Below are 7,937 nucleotides of genomic sequence, written 5' to 3' on the forward strand. Positions count from 1 at the left end.
CCAGAAAGTGTAAAATCCTGAAAAATCGAGGGTGACTTTTTTTTAGTTTACAAAAATAGTTAAATTTGTATTCAACCTCGTTTTGTTAATTCACGCCAGGCAAAAGTTCATTTCCATTTTTTATGGGACAGACTATAGAATTATGCATTTACTATATGATCTTATCGTACTGGTAATCATTTTATAGTACCAATGCTTCCAACATAACAAGTTATAAATTTAAGAGAAACGTTAAATAAAATATAATATAATATAAATAAATATAACGTTTTGAGAAAATGCTTATAATCATGATATAATCATGATAAAATTGCAAAATAAAACAAAAATATAAAAATCAAATTTAAAGTTCCCAACCTATCACGGGTTTATACGATTTTATAAAATTTTAACTTTTCGAATTTAGCATATTGCTAGAAAACATCATGTCTCATTGATTATGACACATTATAATTGACAAATAAATATATCTGTATCATCAAAAGTGCATAAAATTTAAAATTAGAAACAGATAAAACCGTAAATTTATAGTTACAATAAGAACAAACATTTGACAATGCAAAACAATGATTATAGTATAGCACAAAACATTATTAAATAATAAAATGGTATTTTTAAAATTTTTATTTCTTTTTCTTTGGATAAGAGTAATAAATGCCAGTTAGCATAGACAATTCAGTTGAATGAATAACGACAAGCTGATTCGACATTATTATTAACTAGAATGCAAAAGTCAATTTCTCTCAAGATGCAAATAAATATGTCAATGCACAGTATTTGAAACGCAGTGTACTGTACAGACATTTATAATGCATGTAAACCAGTCATTATGATAATATATAAATATAACCAGGGCCTTTTCCCCCTTCTTTGCTGTAGCCTGTATCAGGCTACTTCCCCAAGCCAAATTACTACCTTTTTCCCCCAAAAACAGTCTAAATTTCCCCTTCTGGCAAATATTTCCCCTTTAACTGAAGAATAAAACTTGTAAAGAAACTTTCTTGTTTTAAAATAGATAATTGTTTTGTCCAATGAAAGCTAATAATTCAATAACCCAATAGAGGGATACCTTGATTTAATACAATTGATGTTAACTCAGAGCCTCAGTCTGAGTTTGCAACTTTCTAAAAACAGCATGGGAAATCCCTGCTGCTCTATTTTTTAGTGCACATGTGATTTGTTACGACAATATGGCGACCGATACGATGTCACTAATGTAAACAATGTCACAGAACAAGAAGAAAATACGATTGAGTGACGTTTGTAATTGTTTATTAAAAATTGGATGAATTGATGACTTTGTGTCCGAGTAGCACAACATGCCCAACTGTCGGAAATAGCCAGCCTAGCACATCAGTGCCAGTAATACACTGTAAAAACGGGTGTTTAAGTTTTAAACACATTTCGAAACACTTTTCCTGTTACACTTTGGAAACACTATAGAATGGAACACGACGTCACATGTTCACGAATAAACGCACAGATGTTCCCGTTTTACACGCTTCCTGGTGTTTCCAAACTGGAAACATGTGACACGTTTCATAGCAGAACACTTGTTATGTTACAGTTTGGGAACACCTGAACATGTACAGTAAACACGTTTGGTGTTTTTCAAAAACTGGAACTTGCAACATGTTTCCAAACCCACATGTGCTGCTTTCAAAGTGTTTCTGATAAACATGTTTCATATTTCAATTTCAAATGCATTACGTGTGTTTACTGTATATGTTCAGGTAAGATCAAAACAACTAAGGAAATACATGTACAGCATATTGTAAACTACAAAAAATGCTAATGAAGTATTTTTGGAATTTTATTTATTATAACATTATACAGTTTTTTTCATTTTTAATTTAACATAATTCAAGAATACAACTTTGCTAAAACACAAGCATGAAATGAGCTGTTAGAGCGACAACATGCCTGCACTATTCTCAATGCATTTACTCCGAAATGAGGCATAATTACCTTGAATGGGTATTGGTAAATAATATTTTTCGTATCTAACACATGTACAAAGTTTCGGCTAAAATTCTATGACTGGAGAAACAACTTTCACACACAAAAAATACATAATTTTATATGTGCAGAATTTTCTAAAAGGAACAACACATTTAGTCAAAATGCAGAACAGAGTTATTGGTCTTTTTATGTGAACTTATATTTTGCATACACAAAAATGGTGATGTTCCAAATAAATATCAGAAGTCCATGGTTGCCTTTCTTTGTCTAAAAAACTTAAACATTGTGTCATGCAACACTAATGCTATAATCAGCTGCTAATGGCTATTGCCTTACCATTTTTTAAATAATCAAGCTAAAAAATTATGACATCATTCAAACATCTGTTGCAAGAAATATAAAATTATTAATTTGTACTAAAATAGCCAGATTTTCTTTGGTTAAAAATCATTCGCTTTTTATAAAATGTGGTTGTGTTTTTTCATGAAATATTGTGCTATTTTATATAAATGGATTGTGCAACAGTCATCCTCTGTAATTAGCATAGATGATTTCAGAAGCAAGTTATATTAATAATTCATGATCATCATTAAGTACAGTCTGTGATAAACATAAAATAAATAAATATAATAAAAAAGTATGTACTTAGTAACTTTTAATTTACTTGCAAACCAATAAAAAAATCTACAGTTAATGAAACAATTTATCTTTGTAACAAAACATAGGATAAAACAATTATGGATTTACTAGTCATTAAATATGATGAGATGTTCACCCCTCAATAATGTTTTCAGCTGGCAAATATCACATCTAATTTATGAAATCAGTTCTTCAAAAATACTTATGATGAAGAGTGTGAATAGTTACATATAAGGGCATCATTAACGACTCTCAAAAAGATTATAGTTAAATAAAACATACTTCTGAGGAAGTGTAAACTGATAATTATCCCAAATGAAATTAAAGTTCAAACTTTTTCCCTTTATGATAGCTGGATCACTTCAGTCACATTGGCTTCTTTCTTTTCTCTCCATTTCCATGTTCATTCCCTTTAAATATTGAACAAATCCATAGCTCTTATGCCTATCAAACTGGTGATGAAGTTCAGTTTGCTGAAGGAACCCACGCAACCTGTGTATACATACATATTTTATTCATTGTAGCATATTAGCATAAGAAGTTATTGCAGAAATCCCTATTCATTAAACATGGTAATGATTCAAATTTTGAGGAAAAGGTTTTTTGAAATTGTGATTAAGAACACAAAATCACATAAAACTGGAAAACACGCAGTAGCATTCTTTTTCGGAAAGCACAATGTTAAGTGTGGATATTTATTTTCTTAGATAGATCAATTCGATTCTTTCCTTTAAATAAAGTTTTGATTCATAACTCGCAAAAGAGATCTTAGTGTACTGAAACTGACATCAACAAAAACAAGCATAAAAGTCTGATAGGCAAATCACATACACATGGACAAGTCAATGCAATTTTATGAAGGAAGTTTAAAGCACTCTTCACCAGTGGTGTGAATAGTGCAAAATGTCATTTTATAATGTGATGCCAGTGACTCCATTTTTCAATGAGCATGCGCATCAACCAAAATTTTGTGACTTATTATTACAATATTACATAATTGATCAATAGAAATTTAGCATTAAAAACAGAAGTGAGTCATAATAATTAAAATTTGTTGAAAATTTGTTTTAACCAACCTGTGAATATGCCTTTGAATAATCTAGGTCTGCAAGGTAATACAAATCAATCGACACAGCTAGGGCCCCTATTGAATCGGCTGTCTTTAGAAGAATGTGTGTACCATCACAAACAATAGCCATGTTCACAATACATTCATCTTTCTCAATTGCAACCAACTTTGGTGCCGACTCTGGTGCAGAAGAAAGAAGTCTCACAAGATTCCCATCATCTTCAAGCTGAAACAAATATTGATAATTTTTAAACATCAGTTTTTTAAAAGAACAAACTGTTAGCATTTGTATAAGCCTTAGATATTATTCAAATTGAATGTTAAAAGCATTTTTAGCGTTATCACCAAGTAACAAATACCATGGAAATTTATTCTTTGTTAGAATAGTTTACCTACATAAATCAGTTTTGAAATAAAACTCGCATTAATTATTTATTAAACAAGTGTGCATGCCAAATATGACATGCTGATAATTATGGAAATAAGATGTTAAGGTATATTCCCTAAAAAGTGTTGATGTAAAATATGTACACAGATGTACAGACATGTCAATCACTGAATCACAGCTGGTCACATAAAAAAGAAGTTTTAGGACATTAAAAGTTTTGAATATCTAACACCCTTACCATAATTATTTGCATCAAAGGCTGAGTCTTCTGGTCCTTTTCCTTTTCTGTAAGCTGTTTCTGATTCTAAAGCCTTCAGCACTGCCACATTAAAGTCATCCTGAAAGCAAAATTATGAACAGACTAGGCTAACAGAAAGGTGCAAAAACTTCATATGAATAAGTCACGCCCATTTTTAACGGACTTTTTTCAATTGCTTATATTTTTTCATCAGCATGTGAATTCTACAATGTAATCTCATACCCTTATACAAGTCTTGAATCAAGATGCGATATTTATTTATTTATTTATTATTTCAATTTCGATTTCAATAACGAATTAATTAGATAGCGAATAGTTTTAACACCAACTAAATGAAGTGACGTCATAATTTACATTGCAAATGACATCATCAATGCTCATGTCATACTATACATGTAATCATAACAAACAGGATAGACGATTTTCTTGTTATCTTTACTTTGCCGGCAAGCCTCGCCCTTTCTAGTCCTTATCAGCCTCGCCTGATAAAATTAATATCAAAAGACAGTAGCACGTTATTATCTAGATCTATATGTTTTGACTCGATATTCTTGAAATAACAAAGTGGGTGGGGAAGTCAGTTTTATGGTTAATGAAAATGCTCTATTGCGCCCGTCTTAAAAAGATCTGCATTTTCACTCTTTGAATTTGATCTACAAATACATAAGTACATCGTACATGTACTAACCTTTTGCTGTTGTTTTTTCTGTTTTCCTTGCTAAATTCACACAAAATGAAGAAAGGTAAAATTTGCGCCAAAAAATTCGGCTGCAGCAGGAGAAAGGAAGTTAAATTCGTAACACCTCGGATAATATCAGAAGGTGTTCTTGATCGGCACTCATGACATACACAGAATGTTCGCCCCTGAAACACCGGCGTTTAATACAGAGACACTTTCTCATTAAATATTTCTTAACATTCGTATTGTCTTATCCTTACTGTTATGTTTCTGTTTACTGTTATGTTTCTGTTTTGTTTGTTATTAATAATCAAAACACGAGATGAGCTTATGACATAAAAGTAAACACAAACGTTTCATGTTTGCCCACTGAGGCAACACCAACCGTTTAAACATGCACTGCACATTACTGTTTTAGTTAAAAACACCCGTTCCATAACGAAACGCATGTGTTTTAATACTGCACACAACGAGAACACCTGGAACGCGTCAACAAACACCTGGAACGCGTCAGGCGCTACCATTTTTTACAGTGTACAGTGTAAACTGATAATAATGTACCCTCTGAATCAAACCAAGAACCCTCACATGACCAACATAAAATACTATAAATAGGAAATATGAGTTAATATAAAGGGTCAATAAATTGATCTGTAAAAAATGTTTTTTACTCCTGTTGGACAGAAAGCTTAGTACTATAGTAAACCTTAAATGTGATTGGAGGAAGATATGCAAATAAATTATGATATTCCCCCGAAATGTGTGAAAATATGATATTTTCCCCAAAAGTGTGGAAATCGCGCATTTTTCCCCACAAAAAGGGCTAGGGCGCCTTCCCCAAAACTAGCGAAAAGGCCCTGATAACTGTTTTTATGCCATTGTATAATTTTGTACAGTATGTAATTTTATTATGCAAGCTTGTATGAAAATATATTATCTACGTGGTTTGTGATATAGATTTCTTTGAATGCGTTCAATTTTTTATGGTACTTCGTTGTATAGTGTATATCAATTTCCACCGCATATTTTGAAAAAGCGAAAATGACAGGTCTTTTTTTCATTCATTCCATCATTAACCCAGCCGCAATGTACCTTTCCAGTTTTAAGCATTGACAAATTTTGCCAAGCCCTTTCTATTCTCTGCTAGGTTAACTGCTCACAAACAGTATCACAATAAAACAATGTATTCTTTGTGTAAAGCAAGTCAACCAGTGATTATGTAATAAACGAGTATAATAATTCCATCCAATTTGCATGCAACCGTAAACATCAAAAAGACTAAATGTGTTAAATACATCTGTAAATTGATTTAACATTGGTATCTTGGATAAAATTTAAATGTTATGTATAAGTTTTCTTTAAAGGCATTACTACACAATTCGGTTTGTTAAAATTGTTCATTGTATTAGACGAAATACATAAGACAATTTATTTCAGTTCATATTAATTTTTGCTATTACAATTATCACAGAATATATGTTTTAAAAAACGAATTCAAATAGTGACTGCGTATATGATTATCGTGTCTGTTCATATTATCAAACGGAAAAAATATTCTGGAATTTTACTATAAATGTTTGTCCAGATTGGCTTTAACGATGTTCACCACCTGATTGCTTTATATTGCTAAATGATCACACTTCCTGATAAAATATTACTCGAAATATTAGCATTCTTTCCATGTCTTATGTTCATATTAATTAAGATACACAAATATTTAAGACATTATTTAGTTATTAAAACTTCCTCAAAACTGTCGATATTGACGCAAATTACACAGTCCAGTCGTTGATATCAGTAAATTTTAATATCATATATATTTTGATGATGCAGATATAAATTTGAAATCTATTTGTAACTTTATAAATATTTGTTTTCGTCGTCGCAGCTTCATAATTGTGATCTATTTCATGTACATAGTTCTTTTGATTATCAACACACACAAATCACCATTGTAAGTAAATGTTTTATGCTTAATAAGAAGAGCCATCCCTTTCACGGGGGAGGAAGTGTTACACGAAGGATGGAGTTCTTATGATAACTTGTTTGGAGTTCTTATGATAACTGTCACGGAGTTCCTGGAAAACGTTACGGATTTCTGTGGAAAACTTTTCTATATACTTGGAGAACTCGCGTAAAAAATGGTTATTTTTAACTTTAAATGGGGAGTTTGAGGTGCTAAATTAAACTTTGATAATTAAGCTTGCCCTACATATTGTATTATGTTTCAGAAAAAAATTTTTAGTCCATATTTCGTCGCCGTTTAAAAAAAAATCTTGTAGTTTTGAGAAAAATTTCCAAATTACTTGCTAATTCGTACATATTAACCTTTTCATTTGTGATCTTCTTCGTTGCTATACATAATCACTTAATTATAGTGGAGAGTTGCAAACATAAAGCCAATGCTAATAAATGTATACCCGATTTTTCAAATGTTACGGAGTTCTTGTGATAACTCAAAATATGTCCTAAAGTTCTTATGATAACTTTTGTTACTGCCAGTGTGTTTTTGTGCTTAATCACGGCACGTTTAAGCGTATTTTATTAGTCAATAAGTGTGTAAATCATTATTGACACCCTTTATCTCAATTAGCACATTGACAAATATATTACTCTAAAATTAGCGCGTCTTAACATCTTAACGCTATTGTTATACAACGCAAATAACGCCACGTCAAAATATATGCAAGGTCGTTTAGTGCACATGAATAAAAACGTCCAATATGAAAATAATATATTTTTAGATCCAATACGGGAATGTATTGGACGGTCACGATGTACAAATAAAGATTGTCGATTGGTTATATTTATAAGAAATATAATAATTATTTCTATAAATGATTCATACACAAAGATTGAAAACCATTTATTATCAATCACATTTTGATGAAATACCAAATCATAATTTGCCATTAGTAACAAAGTCAATTGAATTGTTTGT

The 7,937-nt window shown here is 31.0% G+C and overlaps 1 long non-coding RNA gene across 1 annotated transcript; it reads right to left on the bottom strand.

Annotated features, from left to right (window-relative positions):
- Positions 1 to 3,282: 3,282 nt before the first annotated feature.
- LOC132720238 (uncharacterized) lies at positions 3,283 to 5,343 on the bottom strand. The gene is made up of 3 exons (XR_009624316.1): positions 5,006 to 5,343; positions 4,297 to 4,396; positions 3,283 to 3,896 (listed from the first exon to the last, which is right to left on the bottom strand). It is a non-coding gene; the product is annotated as an uncharacterized LOC132720238 (long non-coding RNA).
- Between the last annotated feature and the right edge of the window lie 2,594 nt (positions 5,344 to 7,937).

The sequence above is a fragment of the Ruditapes philippinarum genome, unplaced genomic scaffold, assembly GCF_026571515.1.
Source record: "Ruditapes philippinarum isolate M1 unplaced genomic scaffold, ASM2657151v2 ctg453_1_1_1_1, whole genome shotgun sequence".
NCBI classification, from domain to species: Eukaryota; Metazoa; Mollusca; class Bivalvia; order Venerida; family Veneridae; genus Ruditapes; species Ruditapes philippinarum.